This window comes from Saccopteryx leptura, chromosome X (genome assembly GCF_036850995.1).
Source record: "Saccopteryx leptura isolate mSacLep1 chromosome X, mSacLep1_pri_phased_curated, whole genome shotgun sequence".
Classification (NCBI taxonomy): domain Eukaryota; kingdom Metazoa; phylum Chordata; class Mammalia; order Chiroptera; family Emballonuridae; genus Saccopteryx; species Saccopteryx leptura.
In genome coordinates, this window is record NC_089516.1 from 19494217 (window position 1) to 19508296 (window position 14080).

General features: G+C 36.8%; 1 pseudogene; it reads right to left on the reverse strand.

The window, feature by feature from the left end:
• Positions 1-5575: 5575 nt before the first annotated feature.
• LOC136386226 (archaemetzincin-2 pseudogene) overlaps positions 5576-14080 on the reverse strand; it is a 191686-nt pseudogene continuing 183181 nt past the window's right edge.

Here is a 14080-nt window from a genome sequence, read left to right on the forward strand (position 1 = left end):
TGTCCACTGTGCTTAAGAAAACAGAAAGGCACCTGACCAGGTGGTAGCACAGTGGACAGAGCATTGACCTGGGACACTGAGGACCCATGTTCAAAACCAGAAAATGGCTGGCTTGAGCATGGGATCACAGACATAACCGTGAAGTCACTGGCTTGAGCAAGGGGTCACTATCTCAGCTGGAGCCCCCTCCCTCCACTCCGGTCAAGGCATGTATGAGAAGTAATCAATGAACAACTAAAAGAATAACAATGAACAACTAAAAGAAGTACTGCAACTACGAGTTTAAGCTTCTCTTTCTCTCTCTCTCTCTCTCTCTCTCTCTCTCTCTTGCTTTCGAAAAGAAAAAAGAAAAAAAAGAGGAAGGCAACCTAAGCCAGATATGAAGAAAGTTTTCAAGAAGAGAGGAAAATCTCAGTTTGAGTCTGGTTGTGAGTAGGCAGCTCATGGGAAGGATGTTGGTTTTTTTCTAGGCAGCAAATACTGATAAAAGAAAGATTTATAAAGACATTGAAAATATATAATTAACAGACTAGGTGATTTATTGAAAACCAAGTATAAGCTAGAAAAAAGTTAGGAAAAATGTATAATTTTATTATTAGAGTAACTAAATTTATTATTCAATAAGAGAGATACTTTGTGAGGAACAATTCTGGTAGTAAAAATAACCCTATCATCTAGATACCATTGGTTTGAGGTTCCTATAAGAAATCCAAATGGAAATACCTATTAGTCTGTTGGCTTCATGCACCTGAAGATGAAGGGAAAGCCCTAGGTCAGAGATAAACATTCAGAAATGTTACCTTATATGTTAACTTTATGCAAGTTAGTCATTGAAGTCTTGGGAATCGTGGAATTGCCTAGAAAGAAGTCTGTCCATCAAGCAAAGAAAACAGCCTACCAAAACCAAAGAATTCCAACATTCCAGTCATGGGCAGAATAAAATTCACCCATAAGGAAAAAAAACAGAAGGAACAATCAGTACTGTAGAAAGAAAACAGAATAATATGTTGTGGCAAGAAACTGAAGGAAGAGACTTTTAAAGGAAAAGAAAGTGATCAATATTTTTGAATGCTTTTGATTTATCAAATGAAATAAGGTCTAAAAATCCCATTGGTTGTATCAACAAGATGACTGCTGATGTCTTTGACAACAGTAGTGGCAATAGTGTAAATAAAAATTAAAATGTAGTTGATTGAAAATAGATGGATCTTTTTGAAGTAGAAACTACAAGTGTATTAGCTTGTTCAATAAAGAGAGATAGAAAAACATCATGCAAACCAGGAACTTTTACTTTACTTTATTTTATTTTTTATAGGTGAGAGGAGGGGAGATAATAAGGCAGGCTCCTGGATGTACCTTAACTGGGATCTACCCAGCAACCCTATCTGGGGCCAATGCTCAAGTACTAAGCTATTTTTAGCACCTGAGGCCATTGTGCTCCAATGGAGATTTCCTCAGTGTCTGGAGCCATGTTCAAACCAACTGAGTGACTGGCTGTGGGAGGGGATGAGGGATAGGAGGGTAAGGGAGAGGTGAAGAAGCAGATAGTTGCTTCTCTTATTCCTGGACCAGGAATCAAACCAGGTATGTCCATATGCTGGACCAATGCTCTATCTACTGAACCACCAGCCAGGGCCTTATTTTTTAATAATACCAGAAACGTGAATGTTTTAAAACCCTACTGGTTTATTCAGAAAAAGGTTGAAGACCCAATGCTGTACAAAGCAATAAGAAGGTAATCTTTCAGAGAAGTGAGAGCACATAGGAGGCAGAGCATGGATGTAGAAATTCACCACATTAAAGAGGATCACCAAATCCATGGCATCAATAGTGAAATAGGAAAGCAGTAGTGTGAAACAAAGGTGATTTTATGATTAATGTGATTAATGAGGACACCTAAAAGCACTCCACCAAGAGTTACGTAGAAGAAAAACTGTGTCCATGAATAGTACCATTAATTATTATTACTTTGGAGGTAATAACCAAAGGAATTTGTAAAAAGAAATGAATATGGCTTATAAAAATATTCAAAATGCTTTCAAGAGAATAAAGGGGAAGTTTTCCTATAGGACAGCAATGAATTTCTCCATAGCAACAAAGTACATTAGAAGAAAATGAAACAAAAAGTCCAAGGGACAGTTATTTCAAACTATATTCAACCAAACCATCCATCAAGGATGAAAGGTGAACAGAGATATTTTAGACGTGTGATAACTCATACTATTTTTCTTTCATGCTTTTTCAGGAAACTATGTAAGTAAACTAAGTAAGAAAGAAATAAATAAACAGAAAGCTCAATCAGGATGATGGGGTGATAATGATGATATTAATAATAAGAGAGATACTATAAAATTATTTAATACATTTGCTTATGTAGAACATATATTATAAAAATATTTAGTGAGCTTGTGGACTGTTTAGGAAGGATTAGCAGAAGGTACTTTGAAAATAAGTAAATGAAAAAATGATAAAATAATATTATTAAAATGATTCTGAGACTCAATTTCTAATGTGTGGAGGTGGGGGCTCCCCACACAGCACCATGTAATTCTCCAGACACCAGCTGGAGAATTGTTGGGTATTCCACAATTCAACTCAATTCTGATACTATCTACCAGTAGATAGCATCAGATTTCACAGGTTGAAGACTCATTCCCACAAGTCTGCTCCTCCTGCCCCCACCCAGATGCCAGTGGCAAGTTCAGGTTGTCACCTGTGCTTCAGACCTACTAGCTATAGATCAGAGGTTCCCACACTCCATTACTTGGTTTCAACTAAGATGATTAGTTTGAGAGTGAATCACAGAACTCAGAAAAACATTTTACTTACAACATCACTGGTTTATTATAAAAGGATGAAACTCAGGAACATTCAGATATAAGAGATGCATAGGGTAAGACATGAGGAAAGGGCACAGAGTTTCCATGCCCTTTTCAGTATACCACTCTCGCCAAATTACTGGGTGTTCACCAACCTGGAAGCTTTCTGAATCCTGTCGTTTTGGGGTTTTTATGGAGGCTTCATTGCATAGTCATGAATAATTAAATCACTGGCCACTGGCAAGTGATTCAACTTCTAGCCCCTGTTCACCTACCTACCTGGAGGTCGGGAGGCATGGGTGGGTGGTAAAGTTCCAAACCTATTCTCATTAAATTGCTTCCTCTGACAACTAGGCCCCATCATTAGGTTACCTGACGGCTTTCCAAAAGTCACTTAATTAGCATAACCAAAGACACCTTTAAGGGTCTTATCACAGGAAATTCTAAGGGTTTTAGAAGCTCTACAAGATCAAATATTTATAAGATCAAATTATTATAAATCACAAGATCACAATTATCATATGACATGGTGAAGGCAGAGGAAGCTGCCCTGAAATACTGGTATGGAGGACCAAAGTTTCATATTCATAGACACCATGGGGGAATGATGGATTAAAAACAAAAGGAGAGTTTACGGTTATTGCGTTCTTAGGGTTAATTACAGCAGTCCTAGAATTGGCCTGAGATGTATTGCTGAATTATGAGATGTATCTGCCTGATATTGACCCAGGGTCAATGAAATGTAATGATTAATAGTACTGTTCTGTAACCATGGGTCCAAGGCAAGTTTCAGCATGTTTTGTGCCAGCTTGTCAGTATTGTTTATAAAGTGAGATTGATGGTTTGCACCTGTTAACAGCAGCAATGTTGATGGTTTACAAAAAGGTTTTCCCTCTGGGGTCTGTTCATGCAGCAGTAATATGACCAGAAAGGTGTAAGATGCTCTGGTCAAGGCTCCATCTTGGGATCCATGCAAATGTTGGTGATACCTGATTGAAGTGATAAAACAGGTGCATTAAAAGAGGACAGTTGGAGCTTGCAACCTTTCCAGTTCCATGCTGTCATGCATATCTGGACTCTAAAGCTTTGATTTACTGTATCCTCTCCTCGCAATAAATGATAGATTTACAAACCTTGTCATTTTGGGTCCTGTGAACCTTCTTTAACAGTCTAAACTTGTTTTACTTCTGTCATTAACATAGTTAGTGAAAAATCCATGTAATTCTGTACATGCCTATTTGAGACCTAAAAAGAGATGGCAATGATGGGGTAATTGCAAAACTACATTTTCTTTTTCTGACTTAGCTGTAGGGTTACTCTCCTGAATCACAATAAAATCCCACTTTCCCAGTTTTCATAGAGGATTATCTTTATGAACTCAGGGTGAGAATTGAAAATATCAATTATGCACTCTGACCTCCCTCTCTGTCATCCTGAAGGTAACCCAGACTGGTGGTTGAATTTAAATATCATGTCAGTTTTCCGGTTTACCTGACTCTGCCTCTTTAGACATTGGTATGGTAGACTTCCTAGTCTCTTTCTATACATCTCAGGCCACATTTGAACATCTCAACTTATATCTTCTTTAGGTCTCATTTGTCTTCTTTTATCGCCATGAACTTGTCCAAAGCCCTGCTGCAATTCATTATGCTCCCAGTATGTGTATGTTGGATCAATGAGCCTCCTATGTTCTTTCCTGGAAATTCAGTTCTTCTGCCCCCAGATCAGCTCTCAAAAGTCCCAGTCTCATATTAATGATTCTTTTTTTTCAACAGGATTATCTCAGCTTTTAGCTGGGTCTTTTAAGGGATAGCCATAAAGTGTCCAATTATTTCTTTCTCTTTGCTGCTGCCTCACACCCTGAAGTATAGGGATATAATGATTGATGGGGTTCAAAGCAGACCACCCTAAAATGTGTCACTTTGGCATATTGGTTATTTTGAATTAAAGTTACTCGAAAAACAGCTGGTGTAAGAAGGGCACTCTGACCGCCCTCTCTGTCATCCTGAAATCAAGAAACAAATCTCCCGTGAGATAGGTACCTTCCCTGTGCCAGCAGGTAGAGAGAACTCCTTACAGCCAGAGTTTGGGAACTCACGGTCCAGAAGGCTATGTAAACAGACTCTGCTTAGTTTCACTAATTAGTAACCAAGCCTTAATTTCTTTGCCTTGTCAGTTCTTCACAAAGTTACTGTCTTTTTGTCTAAAAGGTGTATCAATAGTATGCTCTAGTCATTTCTGAAGTCCCATAGCTATGAGACCTCCATACTTACAATATTAAATTTGTTTTTTATCCTATTAATCTATCTTGTGTCAATTTAATCCTAAAAGGTAGGTAAAAATTTTTTCTCCCCAACATGGTCTTGGATATTTATTTTCTAGCAAAAAAAAAAAAAAAGTTTATATCTTAACTTAATACTAATAAGCAGGTGAAAACACACAATTATTTTTTTTATATTCCTAGTGTATAGACTCTTCAAGTTAGACATCCCTTGTGAAAAGACTTGCATAACACCATTTAGAGTATGTATCTGACAGCTTTTCTAGAAATGGCATATTACAAAGCAAAAAAGAGATTATTAAGTAAAAGGACCTAAAAGCATTAAATTCTATATATAAATTCTTATTTCAGTAGTTACCAGGTTCTTCTTTTTTTAATGTACAACATTTTTTTAGTTATCCTTATTTTAAAGTTCTTATTTTTTACAATATTAAAATGAATAGCACACTGTAACATAAGCTGATAGGGCAAAGGTCTAAAGGCCCGTAGTGTGTTCTTCCAAGTAGCTAGAGCCTTGAATTAAGCTTGCCAGCCAGTGGCAATGCCAAAGTCCAAATTTGTGTCAAATTTCATAGGTTAAATATTTATAGGATTTAAGAAGCAAAATACATAGACTTCAAGAAAACAATAGTTACAAAATATTGAGCAGGCACTTGTAGATATTTTCTCAAGTTTCTTAACTTTGCACTTATAGAGTGGAAATAAAAATTACTGTCATATCTGGCAAAGCTGATTATTCTTGTGTCATGTACCAATAAGCCTTGTCCAAAGACAAAATTCTAGGAGTCTCTTTGGTAAAAATCAATCATTACTATACTCACGATACAGAATACATTTGCATATTTCTTTGTATTTATGAACTTAAGGATGCCCCTTGTATGAATTTTAGGTTTTGTGTGTTGTCATTGAATCTAAATGAATATTACATTGCAGACACAGGAAACTTCTAGAAGTTTCACTGTTAAGCCACATAAAAATGTTTCACAGTAGCTCCTGAGCTTTTTAATATATTGTTTTCTGATAATCCTGGTATTCCACAGAGTTCCAATGGACTTTAGATAAATATTACATTTCTTCTTAAAGATTATTGATAAACTGTTCAAAGTCTTTGGGAGGGTTGCTTAGAATGGTAGTTGATCAGATCTTAGATCAGGTTGTGAATGCATGGTAATGGGGCCAAAGATATTATTCTCTGGTTGCAAGTTTTTGCTCATTGGTGGTTCCCACCATCTAACTTCTTACATGCAACATAAGCACTGGAATCTTTGAGATGAGGGCTGTTTGTATTATCTGTTTAAAGTTATGCATTGTTTGCATAATGACAGGAATATTTCACTCATACTGTAGTCTTAAGAAGTTTCATTCTTTTTCATTTTTTTATTTTAATAAAATATATATAATATAAAATTTACCTTTTTAAGTGTATAGTTCAGTGGTATTAAGTATATTCATACTGTTGTACAACCATTACCACCATCCATCTCCAGAACTCTTTTCATCTTTTAGAACTAAAAATCTATACCCATTAAACAGCACTTTCAACCTTCAGATCTGAGAAACTGAATATACAAATGGACAATGGTCAGATCATACATGAAAATAGAGCTCTGATCCACAACCCTACAGCAACCAATCCAGGAAATCAACTTGCTATCTGTAGTAACCAACCCAGAATACCAGCCTGTTTCCTACTAGTCACACTTTTGGAAATTCAAACTACTATCTCTGTCCAATCAGGGAGAGCATATCTGAATATCTGAGCCTCTTATTTTTTTCACTATAAAGCTTTCCTATACCAGTCTTTTATTTTATTTTTTTAGGTGAGAGGAAGGGAAACAGTCAGGCAGACTCCTGCATGTACCTGGACTGGGATTCACCCAGCAACTACTTCTGGGGATGATGTTCTAGTAATAAGCTATTTTTAGCACTTGAGTCTGATGCACTCTAAAGGAGCTTTGCTCAGAGCCTGGGGCCACACTGGAACTAGTCGAACCACTGCATGCGGGAGAGGAAGAGGGAGAAAAGGAGGTGAGTGGAGGAGAAGCAGATGGTCACTTCTCCTGTGTTTCTGAACAGGAATAAAACCCAGGATGTCCATATGCCAGGCTTATGCTATATCCACTGAGTCACCAGCCAAGGCCCTCTGTCTGCTTTTGAGTCTTTGCCAACACTCAAGCAACAGTGGCTGACTCTCTTGTTATAACAATCTCTGAATAAAAATCCTTTGAGTATTTCTACTTGGTTGGTATTCGTTCACTTCCAGTTTCAATGGGTTAAGTAGCTGTTCTATCACAAAGTTTATAAAGATCAGCATATTTGAATCTGTTCATAAAAGTAGTATGAGGGCCCTGGCCGATTGGCTCAGTGGTAGAGCGTCGGCCTGACGTGCAGAAGTCCTGGGTTAGATTCCCGGCCAGGGCACACAGGAGAAGCACCCATCTGCTTCTCCACCCCTCCCCCTCTCCTTCCTCTCTGTCTCTCTTTTCCCCTCCTGCAGCCAAGGCTCCATTGGAGCAAAGATGGCCCGGGCGCTGGGGATGGATCCTTGGCCTCTGCCCCAGGCGCTAGAGTGGCTCTGGTTGTGGCAGAGCGACGCCCCGGAGGGGCAGAGCATCGCCCCCTGGTGGGCAGAGCCTCGCCCCTGGAGGGCATGTCGGGTGGATCCCAGTCGGGCGCATGCCGGAGTCTGTCTGTCTCTCCCAGTTTCCAGCTTCAGAAAAATAAAAAGGAAAAAAAAAGTAGTATGCAGGTGCCTTCACTTGCCTCTAGGGTCAAGAAAGCATGTCCACCACCAGATTATTATTTTTTAATCAAGATGTTATCTTTAAACAACCATTAGAGTTCTTCAGGGGGCTATAGGTGGAAATGGGACAAAAAGAAATAAAGGGAGAGAGGAAAATAAAGAAGAAAGGAAGAAAAAATGTATAAGAGAGAGACAGATGGGCCCTGACTGGTTGGCTCAGTGGTAGAGCATTGGCCTGGCGTGCAGGAGTCCCGGGTTCGATTCCCAGCCAGGGCACACAGGAGAAGCGCTCATCTGCTTCTCCACCCCTCCCCCTCTCCTTCCTCTCTATCTCTCTCTTCCCCTCCTGCAGCTGAGGCTCCATTGGAGCAAAATTGGCCCCAGGCACTGAGGATGGCTCTGTGGCCTCTGCAAGCCCCAGATGGGCAGAGCATCGCCCCCTGGTGGGCATGCCGGGTGGATCTCGGTCGGGCGCATGCGGGAGTCTGTCTGACTTCCTCCCAGTTTCCAGCTTCAGATAAATAAAAAAATAAAAATAAATTAAAAAAAGAGAGAGAGACAGACGAAGGATGAGAAGGAAATAGAGGAAGAAAAAAATTTTGTTGGATCTTGGATAGTGGTTTTTGTACTATGAGCGTTGACAACCAGTTGGCCTTCTGAATTAGAAAACTGTCTAGATATAATTTTTAGACACAGAACATTAACTTTTAGATATAAACTCTAATCTCTGCCTTGAAAAATTAAAAGTTAATATCATAATGCACATTTCTTTAAGGTTTTTTCCTTAGCTGGCAAGTTATTTTAATTGTATTTTCAGTACATTAGAAATGGTAAGAGTTTTTCTTATGTTACAGCTCAGAAACTGATTATTCCTGTTTGAAAAAAATTTTTAAAGCTTTAAAGCCAATCTACCAACTACATGGAAAATCTCCTTATTATAATTTTCAATGAGAAAACCCTGCTTATGGTGAAATTTCAATTAGAGATTAAAGGAAAATAAAATCATCCAAAACTCATTAATATAGGGATGAAAAATGAATTGCTGATAGGTCTATTCTCACTACTAGAATATGATGATAAAAATGGATTTAGGAATTAATGGACCTTTTGCAATGTTGCTTCATAATAAAAACTGTATATAACTTATTGTATATAACCATTTGAGTTTTTTTTTCTCTTAAACATTTCTTTATGAGAATATATGGAAATGTTGAAGTAATTGTCTATGTATAATTTTCACTCAAAATTAGTGACAATAATTTTGGGAGGAAATTGAGAAAAAACCATCATTTATAACTAAAACAGAAAAAGTTTCCAGTCACCATGTTGGGAGTATATACATCAAATAGTAATACAATTTGGTCCCAGTTGAAAAAGGATATTTGGATCTGACACATAACTGTGTTAAGAAAATCCAGCAAAATTTGTTGTGAAGGTACTTGCCGGTTGTCTTCAACATTGGAGGACCTCAAGCTCTTTGGCTTATAGAGCTTCTTTCCCAACAACATATCAACATTGAAAGCAGCATAGTGGATAAAGCAGGTAAAAAAAAAAAAAAACAAGCTGATCATTATTAGTTTCTGAAGTCTGGAAACAAAACAACTTTGCTCCCAGATGAATTTTCTTTGGAAAATCTATATCCATTAACACAGTCAGATTCTATTGCATTCATTCATATACTCTTTGGTTAAGGAGAGACTCCTTAAGTAGGAAGTCAAAATAAGAAAGTATAAGTCAACTTGATAAAACTTTAAACTACAGCTAAAATTAAAAGACTAACAAAGCCAAATATCAATGAGGTTGTAAGCAATCAAAACTCTTATTTTGTTTGTGGAGGTGTGAAATAGTACAATGATTTCAGAAGAAGTTCTGGCACAGTGTTATCAAACCAACCGTACATCTATTGATAACACAGTATTTCTTCTCTCATGTATTTAGCCAAGAGAAACATAAAATGTTCACAGTAAGATGTAAAAATTATTCACAACAATTTTATTTATAAAAGCCAAACCTGTAAACACACCAGGTGACCGTCAACTGGAGAAGGGGCAAACTGTGAAGATTTAGTCATTCCTTCTCTTCCAGGTACAGAGAGAGACACTCTTACAAATGGAAATTTCCTTTATGAATGTTAATGTCTCTTACAAAAATGTATCTTCTATTGGATTTTCAGAGCTTCTCCCTGTTCATTGTTTTTTGTTTGTTTGTTTGTTTGTTTGTTTAATAACCAGCTCAAAAAAACTCTTATGCCAAAGTGTCACATTTTTAGGGTGGCAAATTCTCTTTCCTTTCAAAAGCAAATGGTAAATTATGACAACAAATTTAAGATATCATACAAAACTTAAAATTTAATAAAAGCATAAATCAGTAGACACAAATATTTTATTAAAAACTGAAAAATCAGTGATATTTAAGGTATATTGAGAAAAGTACATGAATTTAGTATGGAAGGACAAAACTGAGAATACTTCTAGGAAGAAAATGATAGGAAAATTAGTATTCCTAAAGAAGAGACTAGGACAAATGGAAATTTTTATTTTAACTGCACAGATATAATGAAAAAACTTTCTTAAAATGAAGGAAAACATAAATATGCAGAACTACAAGTCTCAATCAACACTTAGAAAGATTATGTAGTAAATATTAACTACACTCCAAACTTATATTATGAAGTTTTGCAACTCTAATATTAAAAAGTAACAACTATAATCACACAGAAAAAATAATGTTAACCAAGGGAGGGATAGAAAAAAGGTAGCACTAGCCCTGGCCAGTTGGCTAAGTGGATAGAGTGTCGGCCTGGCATGTGGACATTCTGGGTTCCATTTCCGGTCAGAGCACATATGAAAAGCAAACATCTGCTTTTCTCCCCCTCCCTCTTCCCATTCTCTCCCTTTTCCTCTCTCACAGCCAGTCGCTAAATTGGTTTGAGTTGAGGCCCCGGGAGCTGAGGATAGCTCAGTTGGTCCACAAGGCCTAGAAATCACATTTCTCTCTATACCACATTATCTATACACTGTCTCTTAATGGCATGACAAACATTTATTTTCCAAATGTGTGTTCTTCCCATCTTCCTGAAAATTGTCTTCCTTCCTTTTGAAGCTCAAGACTGCTACCTCTTTTTCTCCTTTGCTCAAGATCACATATAAGCCTCAATTATCTGACTACATGGAAGTCTCATATTCTTATGGGGCCCCTATATGTTCATAACTAAATTTATTTTTTCTCTTGTCAACCTGTCTTAAGTTCATTTGATTATTAGACCAGCCAAAAAACCTAAAAGGGCATAAAGAAATTTTTCCTCCACAATAACTCTACTTCTCCAGTCTACAACTGTAACTTCTAAATGCCAGTGGAATAGTTTTGACAGCAGAGTCAAAACAAGAAAGCTTTTTATCAGGAAATTTAATTCTAACTCATCTTCAACAAATTAAGGAAATTAAAAAAATCCTCTTAAATTGTAAGGATTAATGAAGACCTAATTTTTTAAAAGGAAGACCCAGAATTAAAATAAAATGAATACTAAATGTATAGATGAGAAGGAATGGCTGACTTAATTTACACAAGAGTTCATTCTTAATATTTGGAAACCAGGGATATGTAACAGGACATAAATTCTAATTTTTAAAAAACCTGTGTGATATAAAAACACAAAACCAAAATTCACATAATGTAAAGCACCACAAAAGAAAACAAAACAAACTTTAAAGTCACAAAACTAAAAAATAAATAGGTCTTTCAAAAGCAAGAACAGTCACATCAGTTTCAGTAGTAAACACAAAGGAGACACAATTTATATTTAAAAATAAATGACTCTCGGCCCTGGCTGGTTGGCTCATCAGTAGAGCGTTGGCCCAGCATGTGGAAGTCCTGGGATCGATTCCCGGCCAGGGCACACAGGAGAAGTGCCCATCTGTTTTTCCACCCTTCCCCCTCTCTTTCTTCTCTATCTCTCTCTTCCCCTTCTACAGCCAAGGCTCTACTGGAGCAAAGTTGGCCCCGGTGCTGAGGACGGCTTCATGGCCTCCACCTCAGGCACTAGAATGGCTCAGGCTGCAATAGAGCAACACCCCAGATGGGCAGAGCATCGCCCCCTGGTGAGCATGCCAGGTGGATCCTGGTCCTGCGCATGTGGGAGTCTGTCTGACTGCATCCCCGCTTCTAATTTCGGAAAAATACAAAAAAAAAAAAAAGAATGACTCTCAAGGTCAAGGAAAACAAAGCAAAAAATTAAAAGGGCAAACCATATTGTCTCAGTATTTGTCCTGAAGAAATTGACTATAAATGGCAACAATAAACACTCACTATGGCAATACAACAAGTTATATTATTAACATCAACAATGATTTCAAGGTAGAATTTATTAAGTGGGAAGATATACTCACCTTATGATGACAAAGGGTACCATATGTACTTATCATTATATTTATAAAATAAAGTACCTATAAATGCAAAAAGAAATTTACAGAAGCATTAACTTTTTATTATTTTATACTAATATCTCAATTCTTGATAGATCATAAGCCAAATAAAACAAGAGTATAAAATCTAGGTAACTTTTAAAATAAATATGCATAAGAGTTATGTTTAAAATCAATGCCCTTCAAAATTAGAATTATTTTTCATACACCAAAAAGATATATGCAGAAATAAAAGACTATATGATATGTCCAAAGACAACTGCAATGAATTCCAAAATGTAAACATGATACAGATAAAATTGTGATTGCAAGGGTGAAGAAATAGATCTGTCTGTTATTCTTGCAACTATATTTTTATGCACAGCAAAATCCTCTGCCTCTACTGTTTAGGCTTTGCCTCTGCTCCTTCTTCAGAAGGATTTGGCTCATAAATACTTATTTGTTTGAACGTTGTCTTTGTTTTAGAGTTTGTTTATGTTTTGAAGTAAGTGACTCAGTCTCAGTTCCACCAGAAAGTCCACGAGGCCATATTCTAGCTGATTGGATAACTTACAGCTGTAAGTCAATGACTAATCAAAATTATGTTATACACCAGCTTTCCTGTTGTTTCATAATGAGCGTTCTACTCAGAAAGTAAATAACTTAATGTTTCAATGCAAGGGAAAAGATATCACTCCCCTCTCAAACAGTAAAACTCAAGAAACAAATAAAAAGGAAGAAGTATTTTAAACATCTTAGAGCTTCCTCTTGAAGCTCTGGAGCTGTTGTGGTCCTGAGAACCACAGGAGAATTAATACCACTCCAAACCTTGTACAGGAGGTAGGAATAGAAGGGTGATTTTATTACCTCAATGTGAAGGAAAAAGAAAGTGCAATTGGCTCTTTGAAAATCCAAGAAGCTCAGAAGTAGCCAATGCCTGATATCTCCTCCCCCGCCTATCCAGCTCCTTGGAAAGTTGTCGAGAACAAATTAAAAGTCTTGTCTTCTTTATTAGTAATACTATTTATATGCATAGTAAAATATAAAATTAGTCCAAAAATTTTTTTGGAATCAGGTGGTCTAGAAAAGCATTTGATATTACTATGGTTTAAGTTTAATTAATGTCTTTTAAAATTCTTAACAGAAAATATGCATTTGTCTTGCCTGGGGTTACAAAAATTTCCTGTTATCTCTGTTATGTCTTTTGAAAACATGAGTGTGCTTGCCAATGAAATAACCTGTTTCAAAGGTTATAAAATATATTTATAGAAATATCAATCTAAAGAACGCTAATTACTTTTGGTTGTCACGAAGGTTAAGGTTTCGGAGTACTAAAAGTTCTAATTCAGTTGGACAGAAATGGTATGGTTTTAGAAATAAAAGTACACGGTATAAAGTTCTATTTTTAAAATACAGAATTAAAACTACATTGTTCTGAAAAAATGGTTGTTTCTGAATAAGTTGCAGAAGGTCTGTACAAAAAAAGAATTACAGAAGTTTTAGTACAGGGAGAAAACAAAAAAGAAAGAATTAAGAACATGAAAAATGATGACAAAGGGATATAAAGCAAAGGGACATATATATTACAGAAAAAAATAATATTAGAAAAAGAATTGTTCTAAAAAAATAGAAACGAAAGGAAAGAAAAGGCATGTAAACAGTTAAAGAAGCTAAGTCTGTGATGGCGAACCTTTTTCTAAAAACTGCCCACTTTTGTAGTGCTGGTCAACCTGGTCCCTCCCGCCCACTAGTGGGCGTTCCAACTCTCATGGTGGGCGGTATCAGAGCAACCAAACAGCACGGTGACTGGCCCACCATCCCTTTACTTTTTTAAACT